Consider the following 27,753-nt stretch of genomic DNA (forward strand, 5'->3'; position numbering starts at 1 on the left):
ACTGTCGGTATAATATCCAAATCCATATAAGCAGGGTGGTGGCTAGCATGGTTCATTACAACAATAGACAACAACAGCAGACAATCACTCTCTAACTATGTATATTCATTATCCTGACAGCATCCGTATATCAACGTTAATTATTTGTATGTACGTACCTAAAAACTGTCAGAGGAAAAACTAAATGACAGAAAAAGAATACATTACATCCACCAAATCTTTTGTAAACAATGTCCTCAAACTAGTTATCTTCCAGCATTGTTAGTCATTAAATCATATCGCTGGCGATACAGAGCTCATTCGTTTTAATGAATATATTGATGAATGAGGGGTTTTCAGCTGACTGGTGAGATTAGGGAACAGTATCATTGTGGAAATGGCCCCTAATGAAAGGTCACAGAAGTCAGTCTGGCGAATATACAAAAGGAACTCTAATAAACTCAAACTCTTCAGGTGGATTTTTTTGAAAGGTTACTGTTGTCAAAGTTGCACTTAAGTGTCCAGACTGACAGAAAATAAACAACTATTCTGTCAAGGCTAGATCAGATGTTATACTGTCCTGGGATGACTCTTCATTCTGATATCATTGAAGATGGTTTCATGTGTGTGTGCTAAAAGCCTATTTAACTCTCTGATTCAATAATGCACAGCCAGGGCCTTTTTGGATAACATGCACATCGTAATGATGGTATACATTTCAAGGGCCTGGTTATTCATAATACAAATGCTATCTAAAACAAAATATGGTATTAATTATAGGAATGGTGATACAAATTACCATTTCACTCAATTATATTCAAAGCAGTTTCTCATTGCTGTGTCATGTCCAATGAAGTCCAATTTACAGTCTTCATTCACCCCAGTGTTCATTTATACAACAATTAATCCTAATTCCATCATTACAATAAAACCTGAAGTTATTATTCTCCACTCTCTCAAAACCAATTAGAACATTTTAAACCCAAGTGGATGTGATTTACTTGTCAGCATTGTAGAATATGTATCTGTTTCAGTGCACAATCAAATACATATAACATATTTATTTTACAGTCACCCTGTATAACCCAAAGTCAGTTGTCCCATACATATAAAATATTGGCTGATGAAAAGTTTCAAAATTCTCCAAGCTCCAAACATAATGCTAAGCCCTTTATTTCAAGGCTGCAGTATGTTCACATATAAAAGAAGTAACACATTGTTCACTCTAACCAAAGATTACACACACAGACACTGATACATTTACAGTTCTTACTTTTCTATTTCTCTGTGTTGAAGAGAGAAAAGACTTCACTGTGTCTTTTTCAAAAATGTATCTGCTGTAGAAGTCCCCTCCCCCTCACTCTCTCTCTCTCACACACCTTTTAACTTGTTAATTTCTCTGAATTTGAGTCTGCTTTTGGTCTCGCTAGCTCGCTCTCTTCTCAGTCCCTCTCCCTGAGAATCCTATTGAACGAAACCAACAATGGCTTAGTCAGGTTTCAGCATCTGCCATTTATTGACAACAGGGGGACACCTTCTCTACTATGTGGCTTAACTCATGCATTAGCCCTTTCAGCACTTTTACTTTATTGCTGGAGGTCTGCAGACATTGCACTAGGTTGTGGTCATTAGGCACCAAACAGAAGAAAACAGGTTGACCCAGGGAGGGACTACCTGGACATGTTCAATTATAAACAACACGCTCATTTTACTCTAGTACATCGCGTTGAGTGACTTACAAAATAATCTTGTTCCATGGGCGTACCAACAGTGGCGTGTATTCATGGATGCCAAAGGAAGCAAGGCTTCCCCCCAGAATAGACCCCCCCCCCCCCAAAAAAAAAAAAAAAAGATTTATATTTAATCTCAATGTGTTTCATAATTTTCCTTCAATTTGCAAGAGGCTGAATGTATCTCACCGGAGAAAGCGTCTGAGCAGCGAAACCGTGCCCCTCTGTCTCTGTATTTTTAGCCCATCTATGTGATGCTGTCTGGTCAAAAAGTGTATGATATTGTTGCCGCCATAGCATTGAATGCAAGGGAAGCCAGCGAGCATTTTAGCCCATCAGTGTTGAGCTAAACTGAGTGAGCTCAACTGTGAATGGTCCTGGCATACCAAAACAAGTGTAAAGTGAAGCCAGTTTGGATTTGGCGTCACACCAATCACATCAAAAGCTAAACTTCATTGACAGAAAAAAACTTGAATTGTTGCATCTCGTTGTATTGTCCTCCGGTGGCTAAAATAGCTAGCTAAAATTGGCCCTTTCCTAAATTAGCCATGGATGGAGATAGGGATTTGGACATGTGGTTTTACTTAATTATCCGTACTGGCCAATCATTATAATGGCGATTCTGATCCAACTATAAATTCATACATTGTGCCCCTTGCCTGACAGGATGGAGGTTCAACATGTACAGTTGAAGTCGGAAGTTTACATACACTTAGGTTGGAGTCATTCAAACTCGTTTTTCAACCACTCCACACATTTCTTGTTAACAAACTATAGTTTTGGAAAGTCGGTTAGGACAGCTACTTTGTGCATGACACAAGTAATTTTTCCAACAATTGTTTACAGACAGATTATTTCACTTACAATTCACTGTATCACAATTCCAGTGGGTCAGAACTTTACATACACTAAGTTGACAGTGGCTTTAAACAGCTTGGACAATTCCAGAAAATGATGTCATGGCTTTAGAAGCTTCTGATAGGCTAATTGACATAATTTGAGTCAATTGGAGGTGTACCTGTGGATGTATTTCAAGGCCTACCTTCAAACTCAGTGCCTCTTTGCTTGACATCATGGGAAAATCTAAAGAAATCAGCCAAGACCTCAGAAGAAAAATTGTAGACCTCCACAATTCTGGTTCATCCTTGGGAGCAATTTCCAAATGCCTGAAGGTACCACGTTCATCTGTACAAACAATAGTACGCAAGTATAAACACCATGGGACCACGCAGCCGTCATACCGCTCAGGAAGGAGATGCGTTCTGTCTCCTAGAGATTAACGTACTTTGGTGCGAAAAGTGCAAATAAATCCCAGAACAACAGCAAAGGACCTTTTGAAGATGCTGGAGGAAACAGGTACAAAAGTATATATATCCATAGTAAAACGAGTCCTATATCGACATAACCTGAAAGGCCGCTCAGCAAGTAAGAAGCCACTGCTCCAAAACCTCCATAAAAAAGCCAGACTATGGTTTGCAACTGCACATGGGGACAAAGATCGTACTTTTTGGAGAAATGTCCTCTGGTCTGATGAAACAAAAATAGAACTGTTTGGCCATAATGACCATCGTTATGTTTGGAGGAAAAAGGTGGATGCTTGCAAGCCGAAGAACACCATCCCAACCGTGAAGTACGGGGGTGGCAGAATCATGCTGTGGGGGTGCTTTGCTGCAGGAGGGACTTGTGCACTTCATTTAATAGATGGCATCATGAGGAAGGAAAATTATGTGGATATATTGAAGCAACATCTCAAGACATCAGTCAGGAAGTTAAAGCTTGGTCGCAAATTGGTCTTCCAAATGGACAATGACCCCAAGCATACTTCCAAAGTTGTAGCAAAATGGCTTAAGGACAACAAAGTCAAGGTATTGGAGTGGCCATCACAAATCCCTGACCTTAATCCTATAGAAAATGTGTGGGCAGATCTGAAAAAGCGTGTGCGAGCTAGGAGGCCTACAAACCTGACTCAGTTACACCAGCTCTGTCAAGAGGAATGGGCCAATATTCACCCAACTTATTGTGGGAAGCTTGTGGAAGGCTACCCGAAACGTTTGACCCAAGTTAAGCAATTTAAAGGCAATGCTACCAAATAGTAATTGAGTGTATGTAAACTTCTGACCCACTGGGAATGTGATGAAAGAAATGGAAGCTGAAATAAATCATTCTCTCTACTATTATTCTGACATTTCATATTCTTAAAATAAATTGGCGATCCTAACTGACCTAAGACAGGGAAGTTTTACTAGGATTAAATGTCAGGAATTGTGAAAAACTGAGTTTAAATGTATTTGGCTAAGGTGTACGTAAACTTCTGACTTCAACTGTAGCTAGATGTAGTAGGCTAATGTTAGCTAGCTGGCTCATCGTTGCCCATTAAAGGAAATTAGGCTAGCGAGCAAGGATTTTAGCCAGGTAGCCTAGGACAAGAACATCTAAAAGTGTTTAGTGAATGACAGTCATAGACCGTTTAGGCAAGATGAAAGAGGAGCATGGCATTGGCGTTTCTCTACAAGTGAGCCAACATGTTTTTTTTTTCTATTTGCAAGCATGTACACACACACACAGAAATCAGTACCATGGACAGCCACATCATATTTAGCTAATGTTGATTGGACTAAGTCATTTTTGGTATCTTTTAGTTGTCACTGTATTAGACTAAGCATGGGTGATTTAATGATGTTGAAATGTTAAAGTTGAAATGGTGCTGGCTGGAACTGCTCCTGTTTTTTTTGTGACTTCCGGTAACTCTCTGTTGTTCTAAATAAATAGTTGTTTAACTTGCTTGACCATGCTTTAGGTCATGTAAATGTTTATTACATGCAATATGCTTTGTGGACTTCAGCGGACAGATGTTGCTCTCCGGATTTGTGATGAAACAAAGGTGTGGTTGAATTTATTCTGCCACTGTTTCTTGTCATTGTCTCAGCCTTAAGCATATATAGCACAGTGGCAAGGTATATTAACTAACAGGTTATAGAGCAAACAATGCAATTATCACAACACATAAGTTGTAAGATGGCAATTTTTTCTTGCTCATCTTTGTAAAGAGATACGGTGTCTTTGGAAAGTATTCAGACCACTTTTTCCACATTTTGTTACGTTATAGCATTATTCTAAATTTGATTTAATTGTGTTTTTTTGTTCATGAATCTACACACAATATCACATAATGACAAAGCAAAAACAGGTTTTATAAATTTTTGCAAATGCATAAAAAAAAACCCCCCGGAAAGATCACATTTACATAAGTATTTTGACCCTTAACTCTGTACTTTGTTGAAGCACCGTTGGCAGCAATTACAGCTTTGAGTCTTCTTGGGTATGACGCTACAAGCTTGGCAAACCTGTATTTGTGGAGTTTCTCCCATTCTTCTCTGCAGATCCTCTCAAGCTCTGTCTGGTTGGATGGCGAGCATCGCTTCACAGCTATTTTCAGGTCTCTCTGTCACAAGCTGGGCTTGGACTCCGGTCTCAGATGTGGAGAGCTGGGGGTTCTACCCCTTAGCCACAGAGGAGGTATAGTTGGACCCAAATGAAACACCCAAGGCAATACTCCAGGCAAGTAGATTTAATGTAAAAACAAAGGTTCTTCGCACTTCAAAAATAGTCCAACAAAAGTTCTTCTCAGAAAGAGGTATATTAACAGAGGTAGAGTAACAAAACAGGAGGCAAAACAAAATAACTCCACGAGGGGAGAAAAACAAACTAAAGATAACTTAGAAAACCTTACTTGGAAAGACACGGTGGAACAAAGCAGGAGACACATAGCCAGGACTCAAAAACCAAGTGAGAAACAAGGGGAAAACACACAGCTAAAATACTCTAGGGGAAACAAGGCACAGGTGACCTGGATCAAGCTAATAAGGACACATGAGGAAGAACTAAGGCAGAGGGGAACACAGATGACCTCTAGAGGCCCGGAGACAAACAGGAGGCAGGAAGCTGACAGGACCCCCTCCTCTAGGAACGACTCCTGACGTTCCTTCCAGAACACCCTGGCCTCAGGGTGCGAAAATCTCGGATCAAACCTGGGTCCAGGATGTCCCTGGCTGGAACCCAGGAGCGCTCCTCTGGCCCGTAGCCCTCCCAGTCCACCAGATACTGCAGAGAGTTCTGGACCCTCCGGGAGTCCAGTATCCGGCGGACTGTGTAGGCTGGCTGGCCGTCAATGATCCTGGGAGGTGGCGGGGGTCTGCGTGGGGGGGCAAAGGGAGAAGACAAGACAGGTTTAAGTAGTGAAACATGGAAAGTGGGGTTAATTCTAAGGGAGCGAGGGAGAACCAAACGATAAGAAACAGGGTTAACTTTTCTAGCTATGCGGAAAGGCCCAATGTATCTCTGGGAAAGCTTCTTGGATTCGACCCGGAGGGGCAGGTTCTTAGTGGCCAACCAAACTCTCTGACCAGCTCGGAAACTAGGGGCCGTCCGGCGGTGGCGATTAGCCTGACTTTGGTATCTCTGGGAGGTCCGAAGGAGGGTACACCTGGCCTTCTTCCAGGTCCGCCTACAGCGTTGGACAAAGCGCTGGGCCGAGGGAACACCAACTTGCGCCTCTTCCTCTGGAAATAATGGAGGGTTGTAACCGAACTGGCATTCGATGGGGGACAATCCGGTGGCTGAGGACTGGAGGGTGTTGTGGGCATATTCAGCCCAAATGATATAGGTGGCCCAAGACGTGGGATTACTGGCCGCCATACACCGCAGGGTGGTCTCCAGATCCTGATTAATCCGTTCCGTTTGGCCATTAGACTCTGGATGGAACCCCGACGATAGGCTGGCTGTGGCCCCAATAAGCCTGCAGAAGGCCCCCCAAAACCGGGACGAGAATTGGGGACCTCGGTCGGAGACCACGTCCAGGGGAATACCAAATATCCGGAAGACATGGTTCATGAGGAGCTCAGCAGTCTCCTTAGCTGAGGGCAGCTTGGGCAGGGGAATAAACCGGGCAGCCTTAGAGAACCGGTCTACCACCACTAGGATGACGGTGTTGCCCTGGGATGGAGGAAGTCCCGTAACAAAGTCCAGAGAAAGGTGTGACCATGGCCTTCGAGGAACAGGTAAGGGATGGAGCAGTCCCTGGGGTCGCTGGCGTGTCGACTTTCCCTGGTTGCACACAGGGCAGGCCTCAACATAGACCTGCACATCCTTCTTGATGGACGGCCACCAAAACCGCCGTCGGAGGAATTCCAGTGTGCGAGCACTGCCTGGATGGCATGTCAAGGGCGACTCATGACCCCACTGCAAGACGCGGGCCCGAACAGAGAGAGGAACGTACAGGCGACCGGCAGGACCACCGCCTGGATCGGGCTCATGGACAAGGGCTTCTCGTACCCCTCTTTCTAGTTCCCACTGAAGAGGTGCGACGATCCTAGACCTCGGAATAATCGATGCCAAGGGCTTCTCTTGTACCTCGGGAGAATAGGCTCGAGACAGGGCATCCGGCTTGACGTTCTTGGTGCCAGGTCGGTAAGACAGGAGGAACTGGAATCGATTAAAGAAAAGGGACCATCGTGCTTGCCGAGGGTTCATCCGCTTAGCCTGTTGGAGATATTCCAGGTTCTTGTGGTCTGTGAGAACCTGGAAAGGGTGCTGAGCCCCCTCAAGCCAATGGCGCCACTCTTCCAAGGCCAGTTTTACCGCAAGCAACTCTCGATCCCCCACGTGGTAGTTGCGCTCGGCCTCAGACAGGCGGCGAGACATGAAGGCACAAGGGTGTAATCTCCCATCCTCACCCCTCTGTGACAGGACGGCTCCCACCCCCACCTCTGAGGCGTCCACCTCCACCACGAAAGGTCTTTCTGGGTCAGGGATCACCAGAATCGGAGCAGAAGTGAAGCGGCGCTTGAGATCCTCGAAGGCCCCTGCTGCTTCCGGACCCCAGTGAATCTTGGTCCCTCCTCCCTTGGTAAGCGTCGTCAAGGGGGCTACCACCGAGCTGAAATTCTTAATGAACTTCCGATAGAAGTTAGAAAAGCCAATGAACCGTTGAACCTCCTTGACCGTGGCAGGTGTGGGCCAGCAGTGGACCGCTTTGACCTTCTTGGGATCCATCTCTAGGTGCCCGGGAGTGACAATAAACCCGAGAAACTGAGTCTGAGAAACATGAAATTCACACTTCTCAGGTTTAACGTAGAGGTGATTGTCAAGGAGCCTCTGGAGAACCCTGCTAACATGCCCCTCATGCTCCTTCTGTGACCTCGAGAAGATGAGGATATCGTCCAGGTACACGAAGACGAACAGATTAAGCATATCCCGGAGAACATCATTAATCAGGGCTTGGAATACTGCGGGGGCATTGGTGAGCCCGAACGGCATCACCCGATATTCATAGTGCCCCGTGGGCGTGTTGAACGCCGTCTTCCATTCGTCTCCTTGCCGGATCCGCACGAGATGGTAAGCATTGCGGAGATCCAGCTTAGTAAAAATGGAAGCCCCTTGAAGCAGCTCAAAAGCAGTGGCCATGAGAGGAAGGGGGTATCGATTCCGAACCGTGATCTTGTTGAGTCCCCGGTAATCAATACAAGGCCTAAGACCCCCGTCTTTCTTTTCAACAAAAAAGAAGCCCGCCCCAGCCGGGGAAGTAGAGGCATAGATGAGGCCGGCTGCCAAGGACTCCTTAATGTAGGTGTCCATAGCTGCGTGCTCGGGGGAGGACAAGGAAAAGATCCGACCTCTAGGAGGGCAGCACCCAGGGAGTAGATCAATGGCACAGTCATACGTGCGATGAGGCGGTAAGGAAGTAGCCCGGGCCTTGCTGAACACTGCCTTGAACCGATGGTAAACACTGGGGACTCGGGAGACGTCAACAGACTCTTGAAACTGGGTACTAGGGGCTGAGGGACTCTGAAGCATGCAGGTGAGTTGGCAAGTGGGACCCCAGCTTAGAATGGTGCCAGTAGGCCAGTCGATCTGGGGATTATGTCTGCATAGCCAAGGGTGACCCAGGATAATAGGATACTCGGGAGAGTCAATGAGATAGAAGGTCTCCTCCTGCTGGTGTTGAGAGATGGTAAGTCGCAGGGACTGAGTCGCCTCTGTAACCTTACCTGGTTCCAGAGGTCTGCCATCTAAGGCTGTGACTGCCTGGGGTTGAGGAAGTAGTTGGGTAGGGATCTTAAGTTCCTTAGCCAAGGTTACATCCAGGAAATCACCTGCGGCACCGGAATCGATCATAGCCTGGACCCGATGCTGGTGGCCCTCCCAGGACAGAGTGGCTGGAATAGCCAGGACAGCGTTAGTAGGAGGAGCTCTAATTCTCCCCATCACAGCCCTCCTGTAGCTGGGCGGGGACAGGCGTTTCCCGAAAGCTCGGGGCAAGTGGAGCGGAAGTGGCCGGCAACCCCGCAGTAGAGGCACCAACGCTCCCTCATGCGACGTTCCCTTTCGTTGGGAGAAAGCCTGGAACGGCCTAACTGCATGCTCTCCGGGGAATCCTGGAGCAGTTCAGGAGCCGGGGAAGCTCTGAATGACGGAGTCCAAACAGGAGAAACAGAGCTGCTCAGAGGAACTTGGGACTGAGACACCTGGCGGCGAGCCGTTCTCCGCTCTCTTAGACGATTGTCCAGGCGGATGGCCAAGGCTATGAGGGACTCGAGATCTCCAGCTGGTTCTCGGGTGGCTAACTCATCTTGAAGGGGCTCAGATAACCCTCCCTGAAAACAGACCCTCAGCGCTTCATCATTCCATCCGCTCCTTGCTGCTATGGTCCGGAAATCAATGGCAAAATCTGCCGTGCTTCGGGGGCCCTGACGGAGAGACAGTAGGCGCTTGGAAGCCTCCCGCCCACTGACAGGATGATCGAACACCCGCTTGAACTCTTCTACAAATGCAGCGTGGGAGTCACAACAGGCCTCCTGGGACTGCCACACCGCAGAGGCCCAGGCGAGCGCCTTGTCTGAAAGAAGGGTAATGATGTAGGCAATCTTGGAACGGTCTGTGGGAAAACTTGAGGGTTGGAGCTCGAAGGTGAGGGAGCATTGGGTGAGGAAACCCTGGCAAGAGCTTGGATCCCCAGAAAAGGGCTTGGGAGGTGGTAGTCGGGGCTCCGCCACTAGAGAAGGCCTGTCGTCACTGGGGGGTGACCTGGGGGAAGGGAGAGGACCAGGGAGGCGTTCAAAGAGCTGGCGGAGGGAACTCATCATTTCGGCCAGGAGTTGAGAATGACTAGCCATCAGCTCTTCTTGTCGGCTGACAACGGCTTCATGGCGCTGGAAAGAAGCCTCATGTCGAGTGATCACCGCCAACAGGTCCTGGGAACTGAGTGTTTCTGGGTCCATGATTGACTTGGTTTTTCTGTCACAAGCTGGGCTTGGACTCCGGTCTCAGATGTGGAGAGCTGGGGGTTCTACCCCTTAGCCACAGAGGAGGTATAGTTGGACCCAAATGAAACACCCAAGGCAATACTCCAGGCAAGTAGATTTAATGTAAAAACAAAGGTTCTTCGCACTTCAAAAATAGTCCAACAAAAGTTCTTCTCAGAAAGAGGTATATTAACAGAGGTAGAGTAACAAAACAGGAGGCAAAACAAAATAACTCCACGAGGGGAGAAAAACAAACTAAAGATAACTTAGAAAACCTTACTTGGAAAGACACGGTGGAACAAAGCAGGAGACACATAGCCAGGACTCAAAAACCAAGTGAGAAACAAGGGGAAAACACACAGCTAAAATACTCTAGGGGAAACAAGGCACAGGTGACCTGGATCAAGCTAATAAGGACACACGAGGAAGAACTAAGGCAGAGGGGAACACAGATGACCTCTAGAGGCCCGGAGACAAACAGGAGGCAGGAAGCTGACACTCTCCAGAGATGTTCGATCGGGTTCAAGTCCGGGCTCTGGCTGGGCCACTCAAGGACATTCAGAAACTTGTCCCGAAGCCACTCCTGCGTTGTCTTGGCTGTGTGCTTAGGGTTGTTGTCCTGTTGCAAGGTGAACCTTCGCCCCAGTCTGAGGTCCCGAGCGCTCTGGAGCAGGTTGTTATCAAGGATCTCTCTGTACTTTTCTCCATTTAACTTTCCCTTGATCCTGGCTAGTCTCCCAGTCCCTGCCGCTGGAAAACATCCCCACAGCACTGTAGGGATGGTGCCAGGTTTCCTGCAGATGTGATGCTTGGCATTCAGGCCCAAGAGTTCAATCTTGATTTCATCAGACCAGGGAATCTTGTTTCTCATGGCCTGAGAGTCCTTTAGGTGCCTTTTGGCAAACTCCAAGGGGGCTGTCATGTGCCTTTTGCTGAGGAGTGGCTTCCGTCTGGCCACTCTACCATAAAGGCCTGATTGATGGAGTGCTTCAGAGATGGATGTCCTTCTGGAAGGTTCTCCCATCTCCACAGAGGAACTCTGGAGCTCTGTCAGAGTGATCACCTCCCTGACCAAGGCCATTCTCTCTCGATTGCTCAGTGGTTCCAAACTTCTTCCATTCAAGAATGATGTAGGTCACTGTGTTCTTAGGGACCTTCAATGATGCAGAAATGTTTTGGTACCATTCCACAGATCTGTGCCTCGACACAATCCTGTCTCTGAGCTCTACGGACAATTCCTTCGATCTCATGGCTTGGGTTTTGCTCTGACATGCACTGTCAGCTGTGGGACCTTATATAGACAGGTGTGCATCTTTCCAAATCATGTCCAATCAATTGAATTTACCCCAGGTGGAGTCCAATCAAGTTGTAGAAACATTTCAAGGATGATCAATGGAAACAGGATGCACCTGAGCTCAATTTCTAGTCTCATAGCAAAGTGTCTGAATACTTATTTAAATAAGGTATTTCTGATTTTTGGGGTAGATTTATGAAGAAAATTTCAATTTAATCAATTTTAGAATAAGGCCGTAACGTATCAAAATGTGGAAAAAAGTAAAAGGGTCTGAATACTTTCCGAATGCACTGTTCATGTGCAAATGATTAGATGCAACACATCATAGGTGTTTGATTGTCGCAGTGTATCTCCGAAAAGCCTCCAAAAATATTTTTGGGGATAATAAGATGAGGCAAATATTTCATACTGACAATTGTCTCATTGTGCCTTCCCAGTGTAGCTCATTCAAGCTTTGAGAATAACTTTAAATCAGCACACACACACACACACACACACACACACACACACACAGACACTCCTCTGAGTCTGCCTGTTAGGGTTTTATTTGTTGTCTCCTCACGCATAGTCCCCAAGGACATCTTTGCTTCGACCAGTCAAAGGCATCTAAAACCTCTCTATGTACAGAGATTGTTACATCATGTTTCACATTCTTAGATTTACACAGCAGAGGTTTCACCCTGCATGTGCTGTGTAATATTGTGCTCATTTAACTGATTGGCCTTTGTTTTGTTCAGAAACTAAATTGCATTCAAGTAAGTCAGATATTACCAATTGTATGTTGATTTACAGCATAAATGCAGTGAATTTAAAATGTATCACAGCACATTACTACGGTTAATGAGTTGCAAATCAATGTGTTGATGATGTATTCCAAGAAGATTGGCAGAGCCTTTGAAATATAATGATTAGACTTCAAGTGGAACTGACAGCGCTTTAACTATTTTGCAAATATGAAACAAATAGGCAATTGTAATATCAGACAAAAATATCAAATTCCCAGTTTATGCTACAAAACCAATGTTATAAGAGGTTTTAAAAATAGGTTCTATTTGACAAAAAAGTCCATTGGCATTGTTGGCAGAATAGATGGATGCAGTTCAATGCATGATTAATATAATTATAATTCACCAATACATTTCTTGGTAGTCCAAAAAATCAGGTTGTAAATTGCGGCTGGCCTGGTACATTGTTTGCTGGATGCACTGTTTCAATGACTCAGTATTTTGGACAAAAACTGACGAATGTAACTAATGTATGTAACTCAAACAAGCAAGGGCAATGATCACAAGTCAGTCATAACGTGGCTAATAGGTTAGCGCACCTATTTTTGTAGCTATTTATTTAGCAAGCTAAAAAAAAGGAGCCTAACGTTAGCTAGCTAGCTAGCTAGCTTGCTGGTAGTATGTCATGTCATTGGACGAGTGGGTGAGTGGCTGACTTTTTCCCCTCATGTCGTTATTCGGTGGCTACAGCAAGAGATGCAGGTGTCATTTTGGTTAGCCAGCAAGAAAAGTGAATTGCTTTGCTAGCTAGCGATGCTGAACTTTTTATTTTTTATTTTTATTTCACCTTTATTTAACCAGGTAAGCCAGTTGAGAACAAGTTCTCATTTACAACTGCGACCTGGCCAAGATAAAGCAAAGCAGTGCGATAAAAACAACAACACAGAGTTACATATGGGGTAAACAAAATATAAAGTCAAAAATACAAACAGAAAATATATATACAGTGTGTGCGAATGTAGTAAGTTATGGAGGTAAGGCAATAAATAGGCCATAGTGCAAAATAGTTACAATTTCGTATTAACACTGGAATGATAGATGTGCAAAAGCTGATGTGCAAATAGAGATACTGGGGTGCAAATTAGCAAAATAAATAACAATATGGGGATGAGGTAGTTGGGTGGGCTAATTTCAGAATGGCTGTGTACAGGTGCAGTGATCGGTAAGCTGCTCTGATAAGAGTCTCCAGCTTCGGAGATTTTTGCAGTTCGTTCCAGTCATTGGCAGCAGAGAACTGGAAGGAATGGCGGCCAAAGGAGGTGTTGGCTTTGGGGATGACCAGTGAGATATACCTGCTGGAGCGCAGACTACGGGTGGGTGTTGCTATGGTGACCAGTGAGCTAAGGTAAGACAGGGATTTGCCTAGCAGTGATTTATAGTTGACCTGGAGCCAGTGGGTTTGGCGACGAATATGTAGTGAGGGCCAGCCAACAAGAGCGCACAGGTCACAATAGTGGGTAGTACAGTGGGGGGAAAAAGTATTTAGTCAGCCACCAATTGTGCAAGTTCTCCCACTTAAAAAGATGAGAGAGGCCTGTAATTTTCATCATAGGTACACGTCAACTATGACAGACAAAATGAGAAAAAAATATCCAGAAAATCACATTGTAGGATTTTTTATGAATTTATTTGCAAATTATGGTGGAAAATAAGTATTTGGTCAATAACAAAAGTTTCTCAATACTTTGTTATATACCCTTTGTTGGCAATGACACAGGTCAAACGTTTTCTGTAAGTCTTCACAAGGTTTTCACACACTGTTGCTGGTATTTTGGCCCATTCCTCCATGCAGATCTCCTCTAGAGCAGTGATGTTTTGGGGCTGTCGCTGGGCAACACAGACTTTCAACTCCCTCCAAAGATTTTCTATGGGGTTGAGATCAGGAGACTGGCTAGGCCACTCCAGGACCTTGAAATGCTTCTTACGAAGCCACTCCTTCATTGCCCGGGCGGTGTGTTTGGGATCATTGTCATGCTGAAAGACCCAGCCACGTTTCATCTTCAATGCCCTTGCTGATGGAAGGAGGTTTTCACTCAAAATCTCACGATACATGGCCCCATTCATTCGTTCCTTTACACGGATCAGTCGTCCTGGTCCCTTTGCAGAAAAACAGCCCCAAAGCATGATTTTTCCACCCCCATACTTCACAGTAGGTATGGTGTTCTTTGGATGCAACTCAGCATTCTTTGTCCTCCAAACAGGACGAGTTGAGTTTTTACCAAAAAGTTCTATTTTGGTTTCATCTGACCATATGACATTCTCCCAATCCTCTTCTGGATCATCCAAATGCACTCTAGCAAACTTCAGACAGGCCTGGACATGTACTGGCTTAAGCAGGCGGACACGTCTTGCACTGCAGGATTTGAGTCCCTGGCGGCGTAGTGTGTTACTGATGGTAGGCTTTGTTACTTTGGTCCCAGCTCTCTGCAGGTCATTCACTAGGTCCCCCCGTGTGGTTCTGGGATTTTTGCTCACCGTTCTTGTGATCATTTTGACCCTACGGGGTGAGATCTTGCGTGGAGCCCCAGATCGAGGGAGATTATCAGTGGTCTTGTATGTCTTCCATTTCCTAATAATTGCTCCCACAGTTGATTTCTTCAAACCAAGCTGCTTACCTATTGCAGATTCAGTCTTCCCAGCCTGGTGCAGGTCTACAATTTTGTTTCTGGTGTCCTTTGTCAGCTCTTTGGTCTTGGCCATAGTGGAGTTTGGAGTGTGACTGTTTGAGGTTGTGGACAGGTGTCTTTTATACTGATAACAAGTTCAAACAGATGCCATTAATACAGGTAACGAGTGGAGGACAGAGGAGCCTCTTAAAGAAGAAGTTACAGGTCTGTGAGAGCCAGAAATCTTGCTTGTTTGTAGGTGACCAAATACTTATTTTCCACCATAATTTGCAAATAAATTCATAAAAAATCCTACAATGTGATTTTCTGGAATTTTTTTTCTCAATTTTTTTTTCATAGTTGACGTGTACATATGATGAAAATTACAGGCCTCTCTCATCTTTTTAAGTGGGAGAACTTGCACAAATAGTGGCTGACTAAATACTTTTTTCCCCCACTGTATATGGGGTTTGGTGACAAAACGGATGGCACTGTGATAGACTACATCCAATTTGCTGAGTAGAGTGTTGGAGGCTATTTTGTAAATTACATCGCCGAAGTCAAGGATCGGTAGGATAGTCAGTTTTACGAGGCCATGTTTGGCAGCATGAGTGATGGAGGCTTTGTTGCGAAATAGGAAGCCGATTCTAGATCTAACTTTTGATTGGAGATGCTTAATGTGAGTCTGGAAGGAGAGTTTACAGTCTAACCAGACACCTAGGTATTTGTAGTTGTCCACATACTCTAGGTCAGAACCCGCAGAGAGTAGTGATTCTAGTCGGGTGGGCGGGTGCAAGCAGCGTTCGGTTGAAGAGCATGCATTTGGTTTTACTAGTGTTTAAGAGCAGTTGGAGGCTACGGAAGGAGTGTTGTATGGCGTTGAAGCTCGTTTGGAGGTTTGTTAACACAGTGTCCAATGAAGGGCCAGATGTATACAAAATGGTGTCGTCCGCATAGAGGTGGATCCGAGCTTCACCAGCAGCAAGAGCAACATCATTGATATACACAGAGAATAGAGTCGGCCCGAGAATTGAACCCTGTGGCACCCCCATTGAGACGGCCAGAGGTTCAGACAACAGGCCCTCCGATTTGACACATTGAACTCTATCTGAGAAGTAGTTGGTGAACCAGGTGAGGCAGTCATTAGAGAAACCAAGACTATTTAGTCTGCCAATAAGAATGCGGTGGTTGACAGAGTCGAAAGCCTTGGCCAGGTCGATGAATACGGCTGCGCAGTGCTGTCTTTTATCGATCGCGGTTATAATATCGTTTAGGACCTTGAACGTGGCTGAGGTGCACCCATGACCAGCTCGGAAACCGGATTGCATAGTGGAGACGGTACGGTGGGATTCGAAATGGTCTGTGATCTGTTTGTTAACTTGGCTTTCAAATACTTTCGAAAGGCAGGGCAGGATGGATATAGGTCTGTAACAGTTTGGATCTAGAGTGTCACCCCCTTTGAAGAGGGGGATGACCGCGGCAGCTTTCCAATCTCTGGGGATCTCAGACGTTACGAAAGAGAGGTTGAACAGGCTAGAAATAGGGGTTGCGACCATTTCGGCGGCTAATTTTAGAAAGAAAGGGTCCAGATTGTCTAGCCCAGCTGATTTGTAGGGGTCCAGATTTTTCAGCTCTTTCAGAACATCAGCTGTCTGAATTTGTGTGAAGGAGAAGTGGGGGGGGCATGGACAAGTTGCAGTGGAGGGTGCAGAGCTGGTGGCCGGGGTAGTGGTAGCCAGGTTGAAAGCATGGCCAGCTGTAGCAAAATGCTTGTTGAAATTCTCGATTATTGTAGATTTATTGGTGGTGACAGTGTTTCCTAGCCTCAGAGCAGTGGGCAGTTGGGAGGAGGTGCTCTTATTTTCCATGGACTTTACAGTGTCCCAAAACTTTTGGAGTTAGTGCTACAGGATGCAAATTTCTGTGTGAAAAAGCTAGCCTTTGCTTTCCTAACTGATTGTGTATATTGGTTCCTGACTTCCCTGAAAAGTTGCATATCGCGGGGGCTGTTCGATATTAATGCAGTACGCCACAGGATGTTTTTATGCTGGTCAAGGGCAGTCAAGTCTGAGGAGAACCAGGGGCTATATCTGTTCTTAGTTCTGAATGTTTTGAATGGGGCATGCTTATTTAAGATTGAGAGGAAAGCACTTTTAAAGAACAACCAGGAATCCTCTACTGACGGAATGAGGTCAATATCCATCCAGGATACCCGGGCCAGGTCAATTAGAAAGGCCTGCTCGCTAAAGTGTTTTAGGGAGCATTTGACAGTGATGAGGGGTGGTCGTTTGACCACGGACCCATTACGGACGCAGGCAATAAGGCAGTGATCGCTGAGATCCTGGTTGAAGACAGCGGAGGTGTATTTAGAGGGTAGATTTGTCAGGATGATATGTATGAGGGTGCCCATGTTTACAGATTTAGTGTTGTACCTGGTAGGTTCGTTGATAATTTGTGTGAGATTGAGGGCATCTAGTTTAGATTGTAGGTTGGCCGGGGTGTTAAGCATATCCCAGTTTAGGTCACCAAGCAGTACGAACTCTGAGGATAGATGGGGGGCAATCAGTTCACATATGGTGTCCAGGGCACAGCTCGGGGCTGAGGGGGGTCTGTAGCAAGCGGAAACAGTAAGAGACTTATTTCTGGAAAGGTGGATTTTTAGAAGTAGAAGCTCAAACTCTTTGGGCACAGACCTGGATAGTACGATAGAGCTCTGCAGGCTATCTCTACAGTAGATTGCATCCCCACCCCCTTTGGCAGTTCTATCGAGACGGAAAATGTTGTAGTTGGGGATGGACATTTCTGAATTTTTGGGGGCCTTCCTAAGCCAGGATTCAGACACTGCTAGTACATCAGGGTTGGCGGAGTGTGCTAACGCAGTGAATAACTCAAACTTAGGAAGGAGGCTTCGGATGTTAACGTGCAAGAAACCAATGCTTTTACAGTTACAGAAGTCAACAAATGATAACGCCTGGGGAGTAGGAGTGATACTGGGGGCTACAGGGCCTGGGTTAACCGCTACATCACCAGAGGAACAGAGGAGGAGTAGAATAAGGATACGGCTAAAGGCTTTATGTACTGGTCTTCTAGTGCGTTGGGTACAGAGAAAAAAAGGGGCAGGTTTCCAGGCATTGTAGAATAGATTCAGGGCATTATGTACAGAAAAGGACATGGAAGTATATGAGTACAGTGGAGGTAAACCTAAGCGTTGGGTAACGATGAAAGAGATAGCATCACTGGAGGCACCGATTGAGTCGGTCTCCGCGTGTATGGGGGGTGGGACAAAGGAGCTATCTATGGCAAGTTGAGCTGGGCTGGGGGATCTACAGTGAAATAGTAAAATAAGAAATAACCAAAACAGCAATTAGCAAGGCATATTGAAATGGGAGAGAGGCATAAAGCAATCACAGGTGTTATTTTAGAGCTAAGACAACAGCTGGTAATGGCGACAAAGTTTGGGCTGAGGCTAAACATAAACAGGATGCGGTACCGTATAAAGGAACAGTCCAGCAGGCATCAGCTGTATAGCTGAGTTATCATAAGGTCCTGTGAACAGCAATAGGAGAGTTCGGAGGTAGTTCTGGGGCTGCTATAGCACTAGCGAGCAAGAGGCCACGGCTAGCGTGTGCTAGCGGGCCGGGGCTAGCAGATGGCTAGCGTAACGGGAAACCTGTTGTAATCACATCAGACAATTTCATCGGCAGACCAGTCGTGTTGGATCGGCGGGGCTCCGTGTCAACACTAGGAGGTCCCGTCCGGTTGACAGAGAGGTAGATAGCCGGGAGAAGGGCATGGCTCGCGGCTAGCTCGAGGCTGATTAGCCAACAACAACGTCCATTTGATTGCAGCTATCTAGCTACGATGATCCGGTGTTAAAGGTCCAGTGAATCAGTGATTCCGGCAGAAAAAACAATATGTTCTGGGTCGATAACGCGCTGTGCAGACAGTGCAGACTGGCCGATAATAGTCCAGGCTAGAGCTGGCTGGTAGGTAGTGCAGGCCACGGACAATGGTGAGAAACCGCTAGTGGTGGCTAATGGCAAGTAGCTAATCCGGTAGACAGAGAGGTAGATAGCCGGGATATGGGCCTGGCTCAAGGCTAACTGGTGCTTGCTTCAGGGGCAGTGGTGATTAGCCAAACAGCAACATCCAATTCGGTTGCGGCTAGCTAGTTGCGATCCGGTGTTAATGTCCAGTGATTCAGTTATTCCGGCAGAAAATCCGATGTTCTGGGTCAAAACCGCTAACAGTGGCTAATATCAAGTAGCTAGTTAGCTGGCTAGCTGGTATCAACTGGAGATTCTAGATAAAAGGTAAGTCAATAATAGAATCCGTTCCACATTGAGTGAGGCGGGTTGCAGGAAAGTATATTTTGTAGAAGGATGAAAAGTGTGATAGTGAAATATAAATACAAAAAAACAGGCTATTTATACAGACACACAACAAAGAACACAACCGCACTGCTATGCCATCTTGGATACTGGATACTTGAACGACTGCTATCCAAAGTTAGCATGCACATCTCTTAGTTGTCAATCAAATGTATTTTGCATCGATCAAATGGGCGGGCATGCAGTTCCCATTCAGTTGTCAAAACGTGGGTTGGGACAAGCCGGAATTGGCAGGCAAGTTGCAGAAGGGTGAGCTGGCTACTATTCCACATTGTTTATCAGTGCAATTTTGATGGCAAACAACAAGCTGAACAAATTTGAGAGGGTTTATCTACTCTTGCCTCGTTAGATTTGAGCTCATCTCACTCTGGCTAACATTAGTTGTTGATCTTAGGGAGGGAGAGATAGCCTGCCTGTTCATGGTTGTTTGATCAATAGGACTGTAAAGTTCCCAAATATAAGAGGTCTCCCGTGGTATTTACATATTTGCAGAAATCCATCAGGTGGCTTTTGGCAAATGTGTTCTAATCAAAACCGTTTTTATTCGGTTTTATCTACTGCAGTGTTGATTAATTGTCCAAATGCATGGCCACTTTCCTACTATATATTGCTATAGAAGTTTCACAAATGATCACAAGAATGGTGAGCAAAAATCCCAGAACCACACGGGGGGACCTAGTGAATGACCTGCAGAGAGCTGGGACCAAAGTAACAAAGCCTACCATCAGTAACACACTACGCCGCCAGGGACTCAAATCCTGCAGTACCAGACGTGTCCCCCTGCTTAAGCCAGTACATGTCCAGGCCCGTCTGAAGTTTGCTAGAGTGCATTTGGATGATCCAGAAGAGGATTGGGAGAATGTCATATGGTCAGATGAAACCAAAATAGAACTTTTTGGTAAAAACTCAACTCGTCGTGTTTGGAGGACAAAGAATGCTGAGTTGCATCCAAAGAACACCATACCTACTGTGAAGCATGGGGGTGGAAACATCATGCTTTGGGGCTGTTTTTCTGCAAAGGGACCAGGACGACTGATCCGTGTAAAGGAAAGAATGAATGGGGCCATGTATCGTGAGATTTTGAGTGAAAACCTCCTTCCATCAGCAAGGGCATTGAAGATGAAACGTGGCTGGGTCTTTCAGCATGACAATGATCCCAAACACACCGCCCGGGCAACGAAGGAGTGGCTTCGTAAGAAGCATTTCAAGGTCCTGGAGTGGCCTAGCCAGTCTCCAGATCTCAACCCCATAGAAAATCTTTGGAGGGAGTTGAAAGTCTGTGTTGCCCAGCGACAGCCCCAAAACATCACTGCTCTAGAGGAGATCTGCATGGAGGAATGGGCCAAAATACCAGCAACAGTGTGTGAAAACCTTGTGAAGACTTACAGAAAATGTGTGACCTGTGTCATTGCCAACAAAGGGTATATAACAAAGTATTGAGAAACTTTTGTTATTGACCAAATACTTATTTTCCACCATAATTTGCAAATAAATTCATTAAAAATCCTACAATGTGATTTTCTGGATTTTTTTTTCTCATTTTGTCTGTCATAGTTGACGTGTACCTATGATGAAAATTACAGGCCTCTCTCATCTTTTTAAGTGGGAGAACTTGCACAATTGGTGGCTGACTAAATACTTTTTTTCCCCACTGTATATGGCAAATAGAAATCCTATATGGATGGTGTTAAGAGATAGATGGGAGGTATTGAATAGAGTTGAAGGATGGGACTAATAACAAATAACAACAAATAATAACAAAGATAGCTAATAATGTAAGCATACTGTGTCCATAATAAGTATATAGGTTGTATGTTGGGAGCTTTTGGGAAGGAGCACAGTTAGAAAGATATGGCATATAGAAGCAAACCGGATGGACACCATGAAAATGATCGGAGAGGTTGAGAGTAGAAGAAGTTCAGGAGCAAAAAATTAAAATAAAAAAATAAAAAATATATATATATATATATATATATAATAGAATTATTGTAAAATTAACTCTGTCCATAAGGTGTAGATAGTAAGTATAGACCGGAAGTAGAGGCCTGGGCATTGTTGTTCACTAATTTACTCCAAGTAGGGAAAGGATGGTGGGGTTGAAATGTAATAAAGGGGAGTATATATATAAAAAATAAATAAAAATAATAAAAAATAAAAAAAATAAAATATAATGCCTTACTCTATGAAAATATGAAAATGACCATATCTAAGTGTCACATATTCTTCCTGAGAGTGTATATGAACTGATTTAAAAAAATAAGATTTAATGTCGCTAAAACATTGTCAGTTCCACTTTAATTAAGAACATTAACACATCTTAATGAAAAGCAATTTTGCCCACAGGCGTATTGTGATTGTAAGAAACATATTAAGTAAATGTAGATTTTTTTAAAGATATTTTTTGCAATGTTTGCTACAGTAAAAGTATTACATTGAATCATATACAGTGAGAGAGAAAAAGTATTTGATCCCCTGCTGATTTTGTACGTTTGCCCACTGACAAAGAAATGATCAGTCTATAATTTTAATGGCAGGTTTATTTGACAGAATAACAACAAAAAAATCCAGAAAAACGCATGTCAAAAATGTTATAAATTGATTTGCATTTTAATGAGTGAAATAAGTATTTGACCCCCTCTCAATCAGAAAGATTTCTGGCTCCCAGGTGTCTTTTATACAGGTAACGAGCTGAGATTAGGAGCACACTCTTAAAGGGAGTGCTCCTAATCTCAGTTTGTTACCTGTATAAAAGACACCTGTCCACAGAAGCAATCAATCAATCAGATTCCAAACTCTCCACCATGACCAAGACCAAAGAGCTCTCCAAGGATGTCAGGGACAAGATTGTAGATCTACACAAGGCTGGAATGGGCTACAAGACCATCGCCAAGCAGCTTGGTGAGAAGGTGACAACAGTTGGTACGATTATTTGCAGATGGAAGAAACACAAAATAACTGTCAATCTCCCTTGGCCTGGGGCTCCATGCAAGATCTCACCTCGTGGAGTTGCAATGATCATGAGAACGGTGAGGAATCAGCCCAGAACTATATCTCCCGAGTGGCGCAGTGGTCTAAGGCACTGCCACTAGAGATCCTGGTTTGAATCCAGGCTCTGTCGATGCCGGCCGTGACCGGGACACCCATGGGGCAGCGCACAATTGGCCCAGTGTCGTCCAGGGTAGGGGAGGGAATGGCCGGCAGGGATGTAGCTCAGTTGGTAGAGCATGGCGTTTGCAACGCCAGGGTTGTGGGTTCGATTCCCACGGGGGTATAAAAAATTATTTATGCACTCATTAACTGTAAGTCGCTCTGAATAAGAGCGTCTGCTAAATGACTAAAATGTAAATGTAAACTACATGGGAGGATCTTGTCAATGATCTCAAGGCAGCTGGGACCATTGTCACCAAGAAAACAATTGGTAACACACTACGCCGTGAAGGACTGAAATCCTGCAGCACCCGCAAGGTCCCCCTGCTCAAGAAAGCACATATACAGGCCCTTCTGAAGTTTGCCAATGAACATCTGAATGATTCAGAGGAGAACTGGGTGAAAGTGTTGTGGTCAGATTAGACCAAAATGGAGCTCTTTGGCATCAACTCAACTCGCCGTGTTTGGAGGAGGAGGAATGCTGCTTATGACACCAATAACACCATCCCCACTGTCAAACATGGAGGTGGAAACATTATGCTTTGGGGGTGTTTTTATGCTAAGGGCACAGGACAACTTCACCGCATCAAAGGGATGATGGACAGGGCCATGTACCGTCAAATCTTGGGTGAGAACCTCCTTCCCTCAGCCAGGGCATTGAAAATGGGTCGTGGATGGGTATTCCAGCATGACAATGACCCAAAACACACGGCCAAGGCAAGAAAGGAGTGGCTCAAGAAGAAGCACATTAAGGTCCTGGAGTGGCCTAGCCAGTCTCCAGACCTTAATCCCATAGAACATTTGTGGAGGGAGCTGAATGTTCGAGTTGCCAAATGTCAGCCTCGAAACCTTAATGACTTGGAGAAGATCTGCAAAGAGGAGTGGAACAAAATCCCTCCTGAGATGTGTTCAAACCTGGTGGCCAACTACAAGAAACGTCTGACCTCTGATTGCCAACAAGGGTTTTGCCACCAAGTACTAAGTCATGTTTTGCAGAGGGGTCAAATACTTATTTCCCTCATTAAAATGCAAATCAATTTATAACATTTTTGACATGCGTTTTTCTGGATTTTTTTGTTGTTATTCTGTCTCTCACTGTTCAAATAAACCTACCATTAAAATTATAGACTGATCATGTCTTTGTCAGTGGGCAAACGTACAAAATCAGCAGGGGATCAAATACTTTTTCCCTCACTGTACACATCACCATTCAAGATAATGAACTTGATATTATCCCCTTGATGTATGGGCTGAGAGTGGGCTACATGTACTGTCGCTTGCCAAAAGCTTATACATTGTTAATGCATGTACCTCTGATGTTGTATGTTGAACACAATCAGTTCATAATGATCTTGAAATGTATTATGAGAACTCCCTTCAGATATATACAGTTGAAGTCGGAAGTTTACATACACCTTATCCAAATACATTTAAACTCAGTTTTTCACAATTCCTGACATTTAATCCTAGAAAATTTTTAGGTCAGTTAGGATCACCACTTTATTTTAAGAATGTGAAATGTCAGAATAATAGTAGAGAGAATTATTTATTTCAGCTTTTATTCTCCTTTCAGAGGACATTTCTCCAAAAATTACGATCTTTGTCCCCATGTGCAGTTGCAAACCGTAGTCTGGCTTTTTTATGGCGGTTTTGGAGCAGGACTCGTTTTTACTGTGGATATAGATTATTTTGTACCTGTTTCCTCCAGCATCTTCACAAGGTCCTTTGCCGTTGTTCTGGGATTGATTTGCACTTTTCGCACCAAAGAACGTTCATCTCTAGGAGACAGAACGCGTCTCCTTCCTGAGCGGAATGACGGCTGCGTGGTCCCATGGTGTTTATACTTGCGTACTATTGTTTGTACAGATGAACGTGGTACCTTCAGGCGTTTTGAAATTGCTCCCAAGGATGAACTAGACTTGTGGAGGTCTACAATTCTTTTTCTGAGGTCTTTGCTGATTTCTTTTGATTTTCCCATGATGTCAAGCAAAGAGGCACTGAGTTTGAAGGTAGGCCTTGAAATACATCCACAGGTACACCTCCAATTGACTCAAATGATGTCAATTAGCCTATCAGAAGCTTCTAAAGCCATGACATTATTTTCTGGAATTGTCCAAGCTGTTTAAAGGCACAGTCAACTTTGTGTATGTAAACTTCTGACCAACTGGAATTGTGATACAGTGAATTGTAAGTGAAATAATCTGTCTGTAAACAATTTGTAGAAAAATTACTTGTGTCATGCACAAAGTAGATGTCCTATCCGACTTGCCAAAACGATAGTTTGTTAACAAGAAATGTGTGGAGTGGTTGAAAAACTAGTTTTAATGACTCCAACCTAAGTGTATGTAAACTTCCGAATTCAACTGTAGATTTTTTGGACATGATAATATATTTTTGAAAACATAACCTCGGAGCAACAAGTTTAAACAAACAAGTTTTAAACCATTTCAAAGTTCAGAAAAACAATTTCCCAGATTCAGTGGCGGCTCCTGAAAAAATTCTCAGGAGGGGCAATTTTTCTGATGATTTAGGTGACCTACACACATTTAAAAAAAGATATGTCCAGCAACAACATGAAGACAGGGGCAGCATATAAGTCAATACCAGAAGCATTTATTGACTGATCTCAAAAGTGTTGGCTTACCAGGGTTGGTGGAGCCCTCAGTTTCATCTTTGCCTCGCAAAGCTAACTCAAACACTCCGCAAAACTTCACACACTGGATTAGCCGGCTGAGGATGTGGCGGTTCTTGCTAATGTCGTAGTAAATATATTTGTTATAGTGAATATGGAATATGATATGTTGAGTAAAATGTTGTGCTAAGATCTATTTAGGTCAGGAGCTGGTTATAAGTTCTGTTCCTATCCAATAACAATGGACAAAAGGGTCCTATCTTGTCAGCCTTGTCAGCAGGTGGCCAAGGACAACACCCACGCCATAGGCCTCTCAGTTCTTCCAACTCACGAGTTCTTGCTCTGAGGACACACACACACACAAACACACACACACACATCATCATCACTGTTAAACACACACACACACACACACATCATCACTGTTAAACACACACACACACACACACACAAAAATCCCCTCTCTTAGGCTGAACATTTGAAGACAGAGAACCCGACTCAGAGCCAATGCAACAGTGACAGTAGCCTGCAGGGGACCTCGCCCAACTCATCAGGACCAATCAGAAGATCAGAACTACTAGATTGAACCTACTTCATTTATTGCATAAAATGTCTGCACACAATGTTTCGGGGCTCTCTTCAGATAATAATAATAATAATAATAATAATAATAATAATATGCCATTTAGCAGACGCTTTTATCCAAAGCGACTTACAGTCATGCGTGCATACATTTTTGTGTATGGGTGGTCCCGGGGATCGAACCCACTACCTTGGCGTTACAAGCACCATGCTCTACCAGCTGAGCTACAGAAAGTGGATACTCATGCAGGGGCGGCCTGTTCAATAGGGCGATATGGGCGACGCACTGCCAAACGGGAAAAGGAAGGGATTTTTTTTCTAATCAATTATATCACGGCAACAGTAGTTATCAGTGTTGTAATCTATACGTCTGATCTGCCACAGTGCCACACTGCCACTAAATGTCGAATCAGGCTAAAGTCGTGCTTCAAATGGCTCCCCCCCCTTTTGGGGCGATTTCAGTCAGGTTGAAAATCGCCCAGAAGTCTGTAATAGACTCCCATGTAAAATCTATTTTTTTCAAATTTCAGAGCCTTCAATACAATCTCAATGGGTGTCTGTGGGCTTGCACTTACGCGCTTTCGTCATACGTTACGTAACCATGAACGTAACTGAGAAAAGAGTGGATTGTTTGAAAGAAGTTCCTTTTTGTCGGCGATTCGGCGAACAAATGAAGATAAATTGGCAACGAAACAATTAGGACCTCCCAGACCAAATTTAATAATTCAACAGGTTTCTACTAAAGGCGGAAAGTCCTACACCCGAGGATTTTCCAAAAATTGGTACGAACGAAAAAAGACATTGCCACTCACTCAACTGGATGACGAGGGATACAGGCTAGCTGTCCGCCGCCACAACGATGAGGTTAGTGTTGATAATCACAAGTTTACTGGATGTGGATATGGTGTAATAAAGGCAGTTTATTCAGAGGTAAATATATCTGGAATCGCGTTCACGGACCCGTTTGTCAAACTCTTAGGGAGCTATAAATTAAGCCCCATTACTTACCATATCAGATAAGAGAAATTGCTGCAGCTACATATATTTTACATCCTGGCCCTACATAGTTCACTATTTGCATCACTTACCAAAATATTACATGTGGTCATATATGCTTGGAAAGTGGAGATGCCATAGAACGTCAAAAAAGTAAACATTGCTGGAGACACATTGCCGTTTTGGAGAAGACATCGCGTTTGCTAGCGAAGAGATTTGTTGTGGCAAATGAACTTGGGCTGGGAATTGCCAGGAACCTCACGATAAGATATATGCATCAGCATTGCGAGTCTCATGATTCTATACGTATTGCGATTCGATACTGTGATTTTATTGCGCACCATATGTCTGTTGCAGAGGGATCAGAAAGCCATGAGAACGAGTTTTGATCAGTCATGGAAATAAAAGTGCTGAAAACAAATTTGCTCCCAATGTGAAAAGATTGAGAACAAGCTATGAAGGAACAATAATGGTGTTTTGGTGCAGGTACAGCCAACTAGCGCTAAAATATTGCGATATTGTCAATACAGTATATCGTAAAGTATCACTATGTAACTCGATTTCTTTCACCCCAATCCCTCAAATTAATGGTAAATAACTGAATTGTTTGCCCCACATTTAGCTAAGATGATTAGCTAGCCAGCTAAAATGTTTTATTTAGTTAGCAGTCGCATCTACAATAGTTTACTGTCAATAACATGTCTCCAAAAATGACGTGGTGTCTCCAATTGTGTTGACATTTTACAATTGCAATGCGCATCCATGAGTATCCACTTTCTGTAGCTCAGCTGGTAGAGCATGGTGCTTGTAACGCCAAGGTAGTGGGTTCGATCCCCGGGACCACCCATACACAAAAATGTATGCACGCATGACTGTAAGTCGCTTTGGATAGAAGCGTCTGCTAAATGGCATATTATTATTATTATTATTATTATTATTATTATTATTATTATCTGAAGAGAGCCCCGAAACATTGTGTGCAGACATTTTATGCAATAAATGAAGTAGGTTCAATCTAGTAGTTCTGATCTTCTGATTGGTCCTGATGAGTTGGGCGAGGTCCCCTGCAGGCTACTGTCACTGTTGCATTGGCTCTGAGTCGGGTTCTCTGTCTTCAAATGTTCAGCCTAAGAGAGGGGATTTTTGTGTGTGTGTGTGTGTGTGTGTGTTTAACAGTGATGATGTGTGTGTGTGTGTGTGTGTTTAACAGTGATGATGTGTGTGTGTGTGTGTTTGTGTGTGTGTGTGTCCTCAGAGCAAGAACTCGTGAGTTGGAAGAACTGAGAGGCCTATGGCGTGGGTGTTGTCCTT

This window comes from Coregonus lavaretus, assembly GCF_964263955.1.
Source record: "Coregonus lavaretus genome assembly, chromosome: 29".
Taxonomy (NCBI): domain Eukaryota; kingdom Metazoa; phylum Chordata; class Actinopteri; order Salmoniformes; family Salmonidae; genus Coregonus; species Coregonus lavaretus.